We start from the raw sequence: 16,877 nt of genomic DNA, 5'->3' as shown, positions 1-16,877 counted from the left end.
AAGGGCCCCAAACATGTCTACTCTATTTACTCCTACTTTAGAAAAATTTTAGAGTCTGGAACAAAAAAAAATACAGTGAAAAACCTGACTAGCAATCGCTTAGGGCAACAATTAGACCAATTAATCAAGTTAAAGAGCCACAAAAGGCCCTGGGACCCTTTGCTCCCCACCTCAGTGGGGACCCAAAGCCTTTTATACAGGAGTGGATAAAACAGCCAGGGGATACAAGGAAAAAGTTCCTGGGACTCCTTTTGAAACCGAGTCCACCTAAAACTGAGTTCCCCTGCCAAGTTTATGATTAACCTCTCTATCCAGAACTTTATTCCCTTTCTTGTCCCATTCCTGTTTCCCTCAGGATTGAGGCGTATCAAAGAAAAAGGGAGATTAAAACTGAGCGGGACCCTGTAGGGCCTTCCCCATGAGAAGACCCCACTGTGTCCCTCGCTTCTTTTTTGTAGAAAAAACTTTAGTTTCCTAGACCTTCCCCAAGTTTCAAAGAGCAGGCAGAAGAAGTTAATAAGAGAAGTTAGGGAATGCAGAAACAAAGGAAAAGCAGTCAATCAAGAAAAGTAATGGTAGCTTAAACAACAGTTCAGTGATAAAACAGAGTCCTAGTTCCTCCTCAAGGGCTATAGATAACAATCTGGTGCATACCTTCGAGTTGTTCTGCAGAAATTAAGACCGCCCCACAGCTGGTAAATGATGGTGACTACACGATGACCAGATGACCACGTGTAGAGCCGAGACCGGTTGGAACCAGAAGACTGATGATAAAAATTCCTGAACTATCACCACCACCAGCCAATCAGAAGAAAGTCCACAAGCTGCAACCATCACCCCTAAAGTTGCCTTTAAAAACCCTTCCCTGGTGGTCCGGTGGTTAAGAATCCACCTTCCAATGCAGGGGACGTGGGTTCGACCCCTGGTCGGGGAACTAAGATCCCACATGCCACGGGGCAACTAAGCCCGAGTGCCACAACTACTGAGCCCACACTCCGCAAACTACAGAACCGACCTCCGCTCTGGAGCCCCTACACCACAACTACAGAGCCCACGTGCTCTGGAGCCCACGCGCCACAATTAGAGAGCCTGTGCACTGCAACGAAGATCCCATGTGCCGCAACTAAGACCCGATGCCGCCAAAACAAAAAAAAAAATACCCTTCCCTGAAAGCCACAGGGGGGTTCAGGTGTTTTGAGCATAAGCTGTCCATTCTCATTGCTTAGTGCCCTGCAATAAATGCTGTACTTTCTTTCACCACAACCCAATGTCAGTAAATTGGCTTTGCCATGGAGTCGGGCAAGTGGACCCAAATTCGATTTCGTAGCAGGGGTAAGATAAAGACTTGCTGATGGGGTCCTAATGGAGGCTATGGTTAAATGTATAAGAGTTAACAGAATTGGGATGAAAGTTTATAAGGAAATTGGTGTATCTGAATGGGCTTTTTGTAATATGGTTGCATCTCTTTTGCCTGATTGTATTGTGAGGATAGACATTGTGTCTCACTGGGGAATGCTTCCCCTACCTGGTATTTTAAGACAGGGCATAGAAATCCAATCTTCAGGCAATGTTAACTGAACATGCTATAGAAACCGGTAGGGTTGCCTGAACCCACACAGTGTGAAGTAAAACCTGGGGACTAATATTCAGGTGCTAACATGAGCAATAGTGGAAGATTTTTGCTTCTAGGGTGAACTGGTCTGGGGCTGACTTGTGCTCTTGGAAAGAGTGTCTTTGTTGAATGCCTCGCGCAAACTTTTGAAGGCATGATACACTGAACCCTTGTAGAACATAAAAATCCTTTGATTTCTAGTTTAGTTGGAAATCTCGCTGATACAAAGAAGCAAATTAAAGAAAATGTAGTTGGGCAAATCAATCTTTTGATATCATTTACACAGCAGCCCAGTTCTTCAGGGAATTGAAAGCAACTGTCTTTGTCTTGCAAAACTTACAAAATAAGAAATATAAATACAGCACGCAATAGCCTGAGACTGAGCCTAGATAACTTGATCAGGTAGAACTTGAAACCAAAGGAAAAAAGAGGAAAAGGGACCTTTTAAAAACTACAAACTGGGCTTCCCTAGTGGCACAGTGGTTGAGAGTCCGCCTGCCGATGCAGGGGACATGGGTTTGTGCCCCGGTCCGGGAGGATCCCACATGCTGCGGAATGGCTGGGCCCATGAGCCATGGCCGCTGAGCCTGCGCATCCGTAGCCTGTGCTCCGCAACGGGAGAGGCCACAACAGGGAGAGGCCCGCGTACCACAAAAACAAACAAATAAACAAACAAACAAAAACTTACAAACTGCTGGAAAGGCTCCCTTACCCAAAATCTAGTTCACAACCTGATTCTAGTTCATGCCTGATTCATGACTAAAATTTTTAAATGAAAGCTGTGAGGTCTCTGGTTGTCTGTCTATAGGTCTCAATGTGTATATTATTGGTGTGGTATTTTTCTACCTCTTGATAGTATTGCCAAAATTAATTTGTAAAAGAGGTTTATTTAATTGGCTTAAAAGTAAGCACTTATAAATGAAATATTTCTAAATCTCAAAAGTGTAATAGAAATGAACCCAAATGTTTTTCAAATTCATGTGATGTAGAACCACCCTTTAGTAAATAAAAGCAAATTTTAAATTATTGGTTTAATTTAAATAGGCATGTCTTAATGTTATCAGCATTAAACTTAAAACTTTTATTCTACCCAGGTTTACCAAAAGTCAAATAAGCTTATGTTATCTCTGTTACAAAATTTGTCAGCAAGAAAAATATCTTGGAATGATGGGTGATTTAAGAGAGGAATAAAACAGTGTTTCAGCAGAAACTATAACACAATGGTTGTGGATATTAGATTTTAGTTCTGTTTATTATCTTTGAGGTTTTGTTTTTCTATCAGTAAACTGGACTGTATCCTGAATTCTTATAGTTTCCTCAAAGATTTGACTACAACACTCCAAACTTTTCCAATTTTTCTCCTACTTTGACCTGGAATCATTGAGAACCAAAACTGCACTTTTCTGAAGCCCTGCAGACTAAAACTAGATGACTTGATAGAAACTTCAGAGAAATCACCACAATAGCTCATATTTAGACAATTTTAATTTCTGTTGTTGGGGCCACTCAGGAAGCTTACCTAAATACCTGACAACATCATCAGAGACATTTCAAACTTCAAAAGGTGCTTCGACCCTGACGTCTAGAAGTCTTCTTGACTCGCAGCTCTCAGGACTCAGACACTGGGTTTGTAATTTGCTCCAATTCTTAATGCCTCTTATTAAATACCCGATTGCTTGCACCTCATAGGTCTAACTTTAAGAATCCCCCTGTATCACCATTTCCTAAAATGAATTTTACTAACCTGTTGTCAAGGCTAAGAGAGTGGTTTAAGGGAGTAGAACAATCCACCAACTCAGCTTCTGGACGGTGAAAATTCTTAAAAATTTTCAAAGGCAGGACTATAGGGAAGCAAAACTTGCCACCCCAAAATGTCTCTTTGGAATGCAGATTATTTCAAGATGAGAACAAACAAAAGACTCAGGAAGAAACTTTTGACCTTCCCCCTAACTGCCTAAAGAAGTTAGATAGAGAGCCTGTTTCAGGAATCAACAGAGACATCGGCAAAGAATATGGGCTAAGTGTGGTGCAGGAAATTCTTAGAGACCAGAGACCACTCTGCATCCCATAGTCTCTGCATGGCCAGCAAACATTTATTTACCAAACATTTGCTTTCCCATCTCCACATCCCTTCAAAGTCCTAAACCCCTACCTCCAGCATCCTCTTTTGTCTCCAGCTGAAGATGGTGTTTATGGTGAAGGTTTCAGCCATTTTGACGAGTTATTCAGTTCTTCTGAGTCTTTCTCCTGTATTCATGTTACTAAATTTTGTTTTATTTTCTCCTGTTAATCTGTCTCATGTCAATTTCATTCCTAGACCAGCCAGAAGAAACTAGAAAGGTAGAGGAAAATGTTATCCTCCTGACAGGCCTCAGTAAGTCCCCAAATAAAACTGAAACCCACTGCTCTGACATGGTGCATTTTTTTTCAATTGATAGTACCAAGGCTTGGTCTGGATTTCCTGCAGTCAGAGAGGCTCCACAAAGCACAAGGAGACCCCTCTGTCTCTTTCCTCAGTACCAGCCCCAGTGGGCCCTTGAAATGGTATAGATTTGTGCCAGTCCTCTGCTGGGGCCTCCTGCTAACCCCTGCTCTGGGACGCATTGAAACTGAGTTCCCTCACCAAGTTTATGATTAATCTCTCTGTCCAAAACTTTATTCCCTTTCTCATCCCCTCTGACCTCAATCCTGTGCTAACTGTGCTACCAGAGTCAGATGACTAAAATTGTTGCTGTCGATAACATCGTTAATGTACTAAAATTGCTGCTGTAACCATCATCATCAATGTACAAACTCAGGTTGTTTCTCCAGGACAAGATGAGCTAACAGACCCCCAAGCCATGGAACACTTGGCCAGAGATCGTAAACCAGAGACATCCTGACTCCTATGGTTAAGAAATGTCACAGAAATGTCACAAGACCATGATTAACCCCAACTTCTTTGTTCTTCCCCTTTAAAAAACCTTTAACTCAAAGACCGGGTGGGAGTGGATCTGAGGCTTGTCTCCCACTCCCTTGCTTGGCGCCCTGCAATAAACACTGTACTTTCCTTCGCCACAACCTGGTGTCAGCAGATTGGCTTTGCTGCACATCAGACAAACAGACCCAAATTTGGTTCGGTAACACTAGCTGCTGGCAGACATCCATGAGGATGTGCAGACAACCTGGGGTTAGAGGTAATAATGAGGGGCCCAAGAGAAGGTCGGAGCCACATTGCAGCTTTGGGGCAACATACATCTTAGTTGCAGCTCCATTATTTATATGTATATGATTATAAACTGTTTTTGTATAGTTTCATGATTTTCAAAGTTCTACTCTTTCTGCTCATAAAAAAACCCTATATTTTCTGAAAATGTTGTAATTAACAGTATTGCTATTATTATTTTTAAAGATATTACTATCTAAAAATAAAACTGAATTACAGTCATATTTGCTCACTGTAGAACACTAAAGAAAAGGACAAACATGAAAAATTAAAACCTCCTGAGTCTTTCATGTTGAGTGAAAGAAGCCAGACACAAAAGAGTACATACTGTTGGATTCCATTTTGACAAAGTTCAAGAACTGGCAAAATAAATTTATGGTGTTAGAAGTGGTTCTCTCATGGGGTAGTAACTAGGAGAGGGGATGGGAGAACTTTCTGGGCTGCTGGAAATTTCTCTGTCTTGATCTGTGTGTTTACATATGTAAAAATTCACCTGAGCCATAAACTTGTGACATTCGCATCCTGTGGAATATATACAATTAAAATGTAAAGAAAAACATTCATCTTTTTCTAATAGATTCTTTTTCCTATAAAAAAACAATGGGCCTAGGGCTTCCCTGGTGGTGCAGTGGTTAAGAATCTGCCTGCCAATGCAGGGGACACGGTTCGAGCCCTGGTCTGGGAAGATCCCACATGCCATGGAGAAACTAAGCCTGTGCACCACAACTACTGAAGCCTGTGCGCCTGGAGACCATGCTCCACAGCAAGAGAAGCCACCGCAATGAGAAGCCCGTGCACCGCAACGAAGAGTAGCCCCTGCTCGCCGCAACTAGAGAAAGCCCACCAGCAGCAATGAAGACCCAACACAGCCAAAAATAAATTAATTAATTAAATTAAAAAACAACAACAACAAAAAATGATGGGCCTTTACAAAGAGGACACTGCCTCTCTAATTAGGAGTTAAACCCAAATCAAGCTTTAGTGCAAATCTCCAATCCTTAGGTACAGTGGAAGGAAGGAAGTCCCTGGCTGTGAGTGAGCGAATAGTCACTGGGGGCAAAGCCCAGAGGACCCGGGAGGGTACTGGAAGCCCTGGCCCTGAGAAGCTCTGCACAGCACTGCTCTCTGTCAGGGAAGGGGCAGCAATTCGTTCAGTGGGTTCCCGCAAGGATGACAACATTGCCACATCTGAACCTCTGTCCTGCTGGCCCAGAAGGCAGCCATCAGACTCACTGTTTATGGGGCCAGTGAATGAAAAACTGGCTTTTATCAAAAACTGCTGGACATCCAGTGCTGGGCTGCCCAGGGACAAATGCCCATTGCTCTTTCTGGAGATTCTCCATCTGACAACTCCACACCCCCTCTGGAGGCAGATGCCAGAAGCTCACTTTCCCAGCATCCCTTATACCTGGTACACAGGCAAGCCAATGACTTGGGCTCCACCAATCAAATGCTCCCTTGTGAAATTTTAGTTGAGAAGGTAGTGACATGGAGAGGCAGCACCATGTGGAAGGTATCTAGCACCCATGGTGGCAGAGACCTCCAGCCTGGGCCAGCTGCAGCATGTGAGCCCTGTGGAGTCAGTGGGTGGCCACCAAGGCATCCCTGGATGTGATTCAGCTGATGTTCCTGACACCATGGCATCCAAGCCTGATTATCTACCTTCCCGGAGATTTTGTGAACTATGTAGTATCCCTTGATAAATTCCTTCCCTGAGAAATATTAGTTAGAGTGAATTCTGTTCTTGACAACTAAGAATGCTCAATGAATCAATAGTAAACAACTATTATATTGCTAAAAGTCCATCACACTTCTACATGACAAACATCATTTGCAACTAAATTAATACAGCTAAGATGGATCATTATGTACCATCCTACTTTTAATTTATGCCCTATAGACTCATTATGGGGACATTCTGGGAACCAAAGACAGGAAGTCTCATAACAAAGTGGTGTTTGATGGAAACAAATAGGTTTGTTATGGGGACTGCCACTGTAACACCTGTCATTCCATCACCCCAAGATAAACATAAACCATATGTCAACTGAAAAAAAATGCACAATGTGAGAACTGTGAGTTTCAGTTTTATTGGGGGACTTACTGAGGAACATAGCCCAGGAGACAGCCTCTCAGATAGCTCTGAGGAACTGATCCAAAGAAGTAAGAGGGGAGGTCAGTATATACGTAATTTTGGAGAAGGGGTACGTGCAGTCAAACACACATCTCGGTAGAAGGTTACTGTTAGTCACGAGGAACCGATATCGCAGTAAATTATATTAATGCTTTTCTAAATATGAGAAGATGCAAGAATCGGGGTTCAGACAATTTTCTCCTGAAAATATCTAACTTCTGAGGGCCTGTTCTACCTGTTTTCCCAGAGCACAGAGTGCTTCATTCCTTCATTCCTGCATTCCTTTTAGGGTGAACTGTAGGTAGAACCTAATGGTGGGCATACATTTTGATGTATTTCCCTTAGTCCTTGTTTCCTGGATCCTGTGTCTCTCCTGTTTTCGGCACCTTACTTAGAAAGAGTGCATGAAATGTAAAATGTTGAGATCCTGCTTATCTGACAATGTCTTTATTCTACCCTCACCCTGATTGAAAGTTTAGCTGGATATAGAATTCTGGAATTGCTGCTGAAAAGTCCAAATCCATTCTGATTCCTGAGCCTTCACATTTGTCTTTCCCCACCACCTCCAGTTGCTCATAGGACCTTCTCTTTATTTTAGCTGCTTCAAATTTCACAATGCATCTTGTCACATTAGTTCTTGGGCTGGTTACTTGGTGAGCCATTTCATTTATTTATTTATTTATTTTATTTATTTATTTACTTGGCTGCGTCAGGTCTTAGTTGCAGCACACAAGCTCTTCATTGTGGCGGGCGGGCTCTCTAGTTGTGGTGCATGGGTTCAGTAATTGCAGCACACAGGCTTAGTTGCCCCATGACATGTGGGATCTTAGTTCCCTGACCAGGGATCAAACCTGCTTCGCCTGCATTGGAAGGCAGATTCTTAACCACTGGACCACCAGGGAAGTCCCAGTAAGCCCTCTTAATCTGGAAACTCATGTCCTCAAATTCCTGGACATTTTCTTGTATAATTTATTTCATAATTTCTCCCTTTTATTTCTCTTTTCTCTATTTCTAGAACTCTTAGTAGTTATATGTGAACCTCCTGGATTTATCTTTTTTTTTTTTCTTTTCTCTCCTGTATTACATTTCTTGGTCTCTTCATTCCACCTAATGAGAGACACCCTACTAAGGCTCCCAGCACCTCTGTTGCAATTTTTTTTTTTTTTTTTTTTTTTTTTTGCAGTACGTGGGCCTCTCACTGTTGCAGTCTCTCCCGTTGCAGGGCACAGGCTCTGGATGCGCAGGCTCAGCAGCCATGGCTCATGGGCCTAGCTGCTCCGTGGCATGTGGGATCTTCCCGGACCGGGGCACGAACCCGTGTCCCCTGCATCAGCAGGCGGACTCTCAACTACTGTGCCACCAGGGATGCCCCTCTGCTGCAATTCTTATTTCCACTATCCCTTGTCTAGTTTCCTAGGGCCGTTTCCTGTATCTGCATTTGGACACAATATGGACATGACAGCTTCTCAAACCTCTGAAGATATTAATCATAGGGTTGTTTTTTTTAAGCTTTTTTGTTTTCAGTTTTCTTTTGTTCTCTGTATCATCTCTGTTTCCTCTGAGTTCCTTTTTCTATTTGTTTTGGTCCCTACCTTTCACGTTAGAAGTTTCCTCAAATGCCTACTCATTTTTGGCAGATCCCTAGTTGTCCTGCGTGGACTCCAAATTTAACAGTCAGGACCCAAAAGGCTGACCAGTTTGGAGCAGGTGAGCAGGGCTTGCCCAGCTGTGGCTTTGGGGCAAGATCATCAGAGGGGACTCTGACAGCTCCCCAGTGTCAGCGGCTGTATGACTTTTCACTTAGGCTGATCATTTTCCCTAAGGAAGAATTTTGTAATTTTCAGTATGAGACCTCTCACTTACCTCACTGTGGCTGGGGTCCCCAGGCCCAGAGCCTTCCTGGTTCAATGAACCCAAGGAGCAAACCTCAACACTTTGACCCAGAAACCCTCCAGGTGTTCTGTGCACACAGCTGTGATCTCACCACATTCATACAACTTTCTGTGCTGCCACATCATTACCAAAATTGCCATAAGCGCTTCTCATTTATTATTAAATACTAGTGAGCTATCTCTTGGAAAAGTTGTATCACATTCTGTGAATGAGGTTATCTGTGCCTTATTCGTTTAAGTTCAAAACTCTGAGGTTCGGAATTCAACTTGGGTGATAAGGTAGAAACAGATCATGTCAGGTCACAACCAAGGGGTGGGGGAACTGGTGCTTTTATTTATTCCCATACCTGCAGCATTCGACATCTCTGTTCCAGACACTGGGCCAGGTGATGGCTTAGAGGAGGGGTCCAAGGGCCATGCAGGCCCTGCCCTCAGGGCCAACACAGTTAGGGGAGGCGGTGAGAAAGCCATGAAGCAGGGAAGGCTAGAAGGACTCTGGACTCCAAAGAGAAGGATGAAGGGGGATTTTCTGGCTGAGGCTCAGTGGCCTCCATGGGCTCTCAGATGAGAATCCAGGAAAGAGGACAAAGGAGAAGCTTGCTGGTTTCATGCCAATTTCCTCCTCTCCAAGGCAACAGTTGAAGGATCAGTTCCAGAGAACAAATGAGAAGGGAATGGGAGAGGATGAAACAGGGAGGGGTTCGTTAGATCACATCTCAGAATCAAGCCAACCAGGTTGGCTATGGTTCTGCCTCTTACCAGCTGGTGACCCGAGAAACATATGGATCTTCGCTGAGCGTGTCCACCTCGGTCAAATGAGTTACCTCACAGGGTCATAGGAAGTCAGAGAATAATGTCCTCAGAACCCTCTTCAGAAGTCTTGCACTCCAGAACCATGGGTGTGGACCTTCCCGCGGAGGAGTGAGGTGATGGGTGGAAGGAACCTGGACAGTGCCCGAATGGGGCAGACAGGTCCAATCAGGGCAGCTTTCGCTTTCCTTCTTTGGGGCAATATAAGGGAAACCTATGTAGGCAGAGAGGAGCAGAGGGAAAAGGAGAGACCAGGGTGGGAGGCAGGGCCTGGAGTCCAGGTGCAGGGGATTGAGGGAGTGGGGGCAAAGCCGGTGGGAACAGGAAGGAGATCGGCTGCAGAGAAAGTTCTTTCTGAGTCACACCATGCCTGGCAGTGATGAGAAGGTCTCGGGGTGTGGGAGGAGAAAAACAAATTGCGAGATGGGAAATGACTCCCTGGGCACTGTATCTCTGCCTGGGGCCCTGCCCTGTACCCCTACAAGAGGGAAGAACTCGGCCCCCACTGAGCAGCACACAGCTTTGCTCAGCTGCCTGACACACCCCGCAGGCCACCCACATCTCTGTCTCATCCTGACCTCCTGGTCCACGGCTCCAGAATCCTCCACAGCCCCCTTCAACACACTGCCAGTGGGGGCCAACCAGACAGCCTCAACAGAAGTAGAGAGGTGTGCTCCCAGGCTGCTTGCCTCCCAAGCATCTGGATTCACAAAAGTCAAAAAGAGCCTGGTTTTTCATTTCTGCACCTGGAAAAGCCCTGTAACTTTCCCTGTCTGTATCAATAGAATATGGTGAGTGTTTACTATGTGCAGGGCACGTTACAGGCATTATTCCACTTAATCTTCACACTTCCCTTATGAGGTAGGTTCCAATGCTTTCCCTGTTTTACAGATGAGGAAACTGAGGCATAGACAGAATGGGTGTTTGCCCAAAGATACAGCACTAACTGGAGACAGAGCTGGGGTTCAAACTCAGGCTATCCCTCTCCCAGGCCTGGGCTCTCAGCCCCATCACCATGCCATTGAGAAGTGGACCTGAGGACACTAATGAGAGCAGTAACAATGTGACAAAACCCTGCAAACTATAGAGCAATGACCTCATTACCCTAACTGAGCTAGGCTGAGAGACCTAGAAAGGCCCTTAAGAGTCATTTCTTTGGTCTCCCATGGTACAGATTGGAAGACCCCAGAGAGGGGCGGAGACCTACCCTGGGTCACTAGAGAAAGGCAGGAGCAGAAGCAAGCCTGAAGCCAGGCCTCGAGCCCCCCAAAGAGCCAGAGGCGCCCAAGTCAAGAGTGGCCACTTAGAGGGGCTTCCCTGGTGGTCTAGTGGTTTAGAATCCACCTTCCAATGCAGGGATCGCAGGTTCAATCCCTGGTTGGGGAACTAAGATCCCACATGCTGCGGGGCAAATAAGCCCGTGCGCCATAACTACTGAGCCTGCGTGCTCTGGAGCCAGCGCCACAACTAGAGAGAAGCCCACGCGCCACAACAAAACATCCCGTGTGCCGCAACTAAGACCCGACACAGCCAAATAAATAAATAAATATTTTTTAAAATATAATAATAATAATAAACTCAGCCTCAAAGAAGATTTATCATTTAAAACAAACCCCCCCAAAAAAAGGAGTGGCCATTTGGAGAGGCATAGCTGATTCCTCCCCACAGCCTGCCCTGTGTAAGGACAGCTGGGCAATCACTGCAGACTTCCACAGAGTAGGTGCCTGGCTATGACAGTGGGGAAGGCCAGAGCAAGAAGAAGAGGTGATGAGAAGGCCTTTATTCCCCAGGCCTTGGAAGAACTTGAACAAACAAAGCAATTTCACCTTGAACTCTAATCCCCGTCATCCCTTCCCAGCTGGCCCTGATCTGGGGCTGTAATTCAGCATGGCTGACTCAGAAGGAGCCCCGGATCCCTTGAGTTGAGGTCTGCGGTCAGGCCACTCTGGACTCGCTTCAAGATCTTGGCAAATCAGGTCAGCACCAAACCCAGGATGTCAATTCCAGTCTACGCACTGGCTCTGTTGCTTTCCTCTCTGACCTGTCTCCTCAGCCCCTTCCCGCCACACCACGTCCCCAGACCCATCCCAGCCACCACACACAGCCTCTCCCTGCACCTACCACTTCCCCAGACAACAAGGATCAATCATAATAGAATTTCAACAAAACTACAGCCCACTTGATGAAAGCGTACTTGTCAGGAAGCACACACACCATGTAGCGCACTTCATGACTACAATCTACACTCTACCTTATGTTTTACATTGAACAATATGATATTTCTCCTTTTCCCGCTCCCCCAAAATGTTACCTGCTGGCAAATAAAGGATATATTTAAAGCACACATATAAGAGACAGAAAGAGTGGCGGTTGCTTCGAGCTAAGGGGATGATATCTAAAGGAAATGGGTTTCTTTGGGGGGGATGAACATGAAAATGTTCTAAAATTGATTTATGTAATGGCTGTACAACTCCCAGAACATACTAAGAACCATTGAATTATACACTTTAAGTGAGTGAATTGTGTAGTATGTGAACTGCATCTCAACAAAGCTCTTACCACACACACACACACACACGCACACACGGGCTCACACACTCACAAACAGACATCCTCCTAACCCTTCTGTTGTGTTTATCAGTCCGTAGATCACCCGGAACAGTAAAAGTTGTCCCTACACAGCCACTTGACCCAGGATTCCAACAGTGTTGGATCATTTCCAACAAATTTGGAGCAACCGTTTTTTAGAAAAAAAATATTTTTTAAAATTTATATTTATATGCATTTTATATTTATATATTATATTTGTTTATTTTATATTTATATATATTTTCTATCTGCACTTGTCAAGAGTGGTCGTTGTTCTCCTATAGGGGAGGGGCCGCTGCCCCATCCAGGCATGACTTTCTGATAAAGAGAGTCTGGTGGGAGCCTGTTTTGCCTCACTGATGACCTTGAGCCTGGAATGACATCAGCCCGGGAAGGCCAAGTCTCACAGGCAGCACTGGGGCAATGAACTTCCACAAAGAAAAGCAGTCAACTTGTTTTCCTTCATAGAATCTTAGAACCAAGGTGAAATTTGTATATTTCTGACTTAAAGCCAATCTCTTTTTTTTTTTTTTTTTTTTTTTTTTTTGCGTTACACGGGCCTCTCACTATTGTGGCCTCTCCCATTGCAGAGCACAGGCTCCGGACGCACAGGCTCAGCAGACATGGCTCACGGGCCCAGCCGCTCCACAGCATGTGGGATCCTCCCGGACCGGGGCACGAACCCGTGTCCCCTGCATCGGCAGGCGGACTCTCAACCACTGCACCACCAGGGAAGCCCAAAGCCAATCTCTTTAAGTGGTCCCACAGTCCTCCGTGGAAGAAACCCTAGTTGACATGGCATGAAAGACTATGGTCCTCTTCTTGACCACACCCCAACTCTGGTCAGGCCTCCATCCTTCCCCCTCAGCCCGTGTGTCTGGGGCACTGACCCCCAAGAGCGGCCCAGGCCAGAGGCTATCGGCTTCATCCTACCCCCTCGCCAGTCACTGGTTGAAGAACAGGCCTGTGATCAGTCTGAGCCTGTGATCAATAAGACGGGAGGAAGGGTATGAGGATGGCTTCTGGGAGAGAGGCTTCTTCACTTTTCTGAAAGAATTTCTAGAAGCATATCTTTCTCTTTGGACAAGGATGACTATGTTAGTTATCTATTCCTGCTTAACAAACTACCCCAAAACTTAGCGGCTTAAACAACAAATGTTTGTTGCCTCACAGTTCCTGAGGGCCAGGAATCCAGGAGCAACTCTGCTGGATGGCTCTAGCTTAGGGTTGCTAGAAGCTGGGACCTGCCCTGCCCAGGGGTCCTGGGCGGGGTTGGAGGGCCGCTGTCACCTGAGGTTTGGCCAGGGCCAAGGATGAGCTTCCAAGCTCATTGGATTAAACTGGCACTACCTCAAGACCTTTCAGTGGCTGTTGGCAGGGGGGACTCAGTTCTCCCTGGATGTTGATCAGAGGCCTCAGTTCTTCACCTCAGGGGCATCTTCCAGGGCTACTTGAGTGTCCTCATAACATGGCAGCTGGCTTTCCCCAGAGCAAGTGATCTGAGTGACAGCAAGCAGAAAGCTGCATTCTCTTTTATGCCCTAATCTCTGAACTTACACGCTGTCACTTCTGCTTTTTTCTATTTGTTAGAAGCGAGTCCCTAAGTCAAGCCTCACTCAAGGAGAAGGGAATTGGGTTTCCACCTTTTAAAGGAAGTGTCAAGGAATTTGTGGACATATTTTAATCCTCACTGAGGAAGCCTACAGCCTCCCAAATTCTGAGCAGCCATCTTTGCAATTACAAAGGGGAGCCAGTTTTTTAGAAAAATGTAAAGAAATCAGGCCCTTGATGCCACTGTAGAAATGCTGGATTAAACCAGCTCTAAACCGAGCCTACTTGGAGACTTTCCAGTTACATGAGCCGACGAATTCTCTTTATAGTTTCAGCTAGTTTGAGTGGGGATTTCTACTGCTTGGAATCAAATGGCTCCTGATCCCCTGGTAGGAATGAAAAAGACAGCACAGAGTCACATGGTCCAGTCACCCATGGCATATATATATATATATATATATATATATATATATATATATATATATATATTTTATATATTTATATATATATATATATGTATATATTTATATATATTTATATATATATATATATATTTTTTGGTTGTACCACACAGCTTGTGGGATCTAAGTTCCCCTGCCAGGGATTGAACCTGGGCCACGGCAGTGAAAGCGCTGAGCCCTAACCACCACTGGACCACCAGGGAATTCCCAACCTATGGTATATTTCAAGGACAATCCCACCCACTGCCTGGAGGTATCCAGGACACTGCCCACCCAACCACTGGGCTGCCCTGCGCACAGGAGCCAGTGAGCTCTTTCTTAAGTAACAATCAGCCTAGGAGCGCCCTCCATCTGATGAGGAGACTTGGTCAAAAATAAACTCCAGGGGGCTTCCCTGGTAGTGCAGTGGTTGAGAGTCCACCTGCCGATGCAGGGGACACGGGTTTGTGCCCCAGTCCAGGAAGATCCCACATGCCGCGGAGCAGCTGGGCCCGTGAGCCATGGCCGCTGAGCTTGTGCGTCCGGAGCCTGTGCTCCGCAACGGGAGAGGCCGCAACAGTGAGAGCCCCGTGTACTGCAAAATAAATACATAAATAAATAAATAAAAATAAACTCCAGGGACTTCCATGGTGGTGCAGTGGTTAAGAATCTGCCTGCCAATGCAAAGGACACAGGTTCGAGCCCTGGCCCAGGAAGATCCCACATACCGCGGAGCAACTAAGCCCATGTGCCACAACTACTGAGCCTGAGCTCTAGAGCCTGCAAGCCACAACTACTGAGCCCACGTGCCACAACTACTGAAGCCTGTGCGCCTAGAGCCCGTGCTCCACAACAAGAGAAGCTACCACAATGAGAAGCCCACGCAGCACAATGAAGAATAGCCCCCGCTCACTGCAACTAGAGAAAGCCCGCACACAGCAACGAAGATCAAACAGAGCCAAAAATAAATAAATAAATGAATGAATGAATGAATGAATTTATTTAAAAAAAGAGAGAGAATTAAAAAAAAAAGAGAGAGAGAATAAACTCCAGGCCATGGGGCTTCCCCGGTGGTGCAGTGGTTAAGAATCCGCCTGCCAATGCAGGGGACTCAGGTTCGAGCCCTGGTCCAGGAAGATCCCACATGCCGCGGAGCAACTAAGCCTGTGCGCGACAACTACTGAACCTGCTCACTAGAGCCCGTGAGCCCCAACTACTGAAGCCCGCGTGCCTAGAGCCAGAGCTCCGCAACAAGAGAAGCCACCGCAATGAGAAGCCTGTGCACCAAAACGAAGAGTAGCCCCCGCTCACCGCAACTAGAGAAAGTTGGCCCGCAGCAACGAAGACCCAACGCAGCCATAAATAAATAAATAAATAAATTTTAAAAAAAGAATAAACTCCAGGACAGTCACACAGCTGGCATTTTCTCATTTTGTTTCCCAGACAGAATGTTCAAATACTAGATTTGTAAGATCAAAACCAAACCCAGGGAGACCTTTTAGTTGAGTCCCAGCAATGAGACCAGGTTCGTGCGCTCAGACTTTGATGGGTCCTACACCCTCCCTATGCCTTCAACTTCCAACTCTGTTCAACACCTGCATGTCGTGGGAAAAGCATAAACAATTTTAAGAATCTGACAAATATGTGGTCGAGTTTCATATCTACCCCGACCAGCTGTGGGGCTCGTGGCAAATGCTCAGCTTCCTCATCTGTTCACGGAAAAATTAGCCCCACTCCACCAAGTATAGTAAGAAGTAATGAAATCATATATATATAGAGAGAGATATGTATCTCCTATATATACGTGTGTATATTATTTTTTCCTCCCTTTCTGTTCCTGCCAGTGCCCAAACTGAAACTTTCACCCTCTCAAAAGTGACGGGAAGGGCTTCCCTGGTGGCGCAGTGGTTGAGAGTCCGCCTGCCAATGCAAGGGATGCGGGTTCGTGCCCCGGTCTGGGAAGATCCCACATGCCACGGAGCGGCTGGGCCCGTGAGCCATGGCCGCTGAGCCTGTGCGTCCGGAGCCTGTGCTCCGCAACGGGAGAGGCCGCAACAGTGAGAGGCCCGCATACCACAAAAAAAAAAAATCAAAAGTGACGGGAAGTTATGGTCCACCCTCACCGAGCCCTTCACAATGGGAACATGAATTCTCTGAGGATTGCGGTTGGATTCATGAGCAGGCATGCCCGAGCCCCTCTTGGCTGTCTCAAGAGGGCTGGCCAGTGCTTACAAAGCCCTTGTTCTCTCCTCTCCCCTCATCTCTTGCATTCTGGAACTACCCTGTAGTTCTTAGAGTGGAGGTAGTACACTTTTAACTCCATCTAAAATTCTGCCTATGCCCGAGAAGGTGATTATGTTGACTGGGATCAGATTTGGATGGATAAACAGAAAATCCAAACCACAGGCTTAAGCACAATAAGAGTGAGTTTTTTCTCACATAAAGGTCAGTCCGGGGCTAGTTGGTCAGTCCTGTGGAAAACCCAGGCTCCATCTTCCTGCTCCATTCATGCCAGCAGCTGCTTTGCAGCCCCATGGCCACGTCATGGTCCAAGATGCTGTCAGAGCTCTAACCATGCTTCTGGCCAGAAAAAGGAGGAAGAACTAAAGAAGACAAAAGGAGCCCTCCCTGTTGAGCCAGCTCC

The sequence above is a fragment of the Mesoplodon densirostris genome, chromosome 4 (assembly GCF_025265405.1).
Source record: "Mesoplodon densirostris isolate mMesDen1 chromosome 4, mMesDen1 primary haplotype, whole genome shotgun sequence".
NCBI classification, from domain to species: Eukaryota; Metazoa; Chordata; class Mammalia; order Artiodactyla; family Ziphiidae; genus Mesoplodon; species Mesoplodon densirostris.
The sequence above is the reverse complement of the archived record's forward strand: the minus strand, read 5'-3'. Positions refer to the sequence as shown.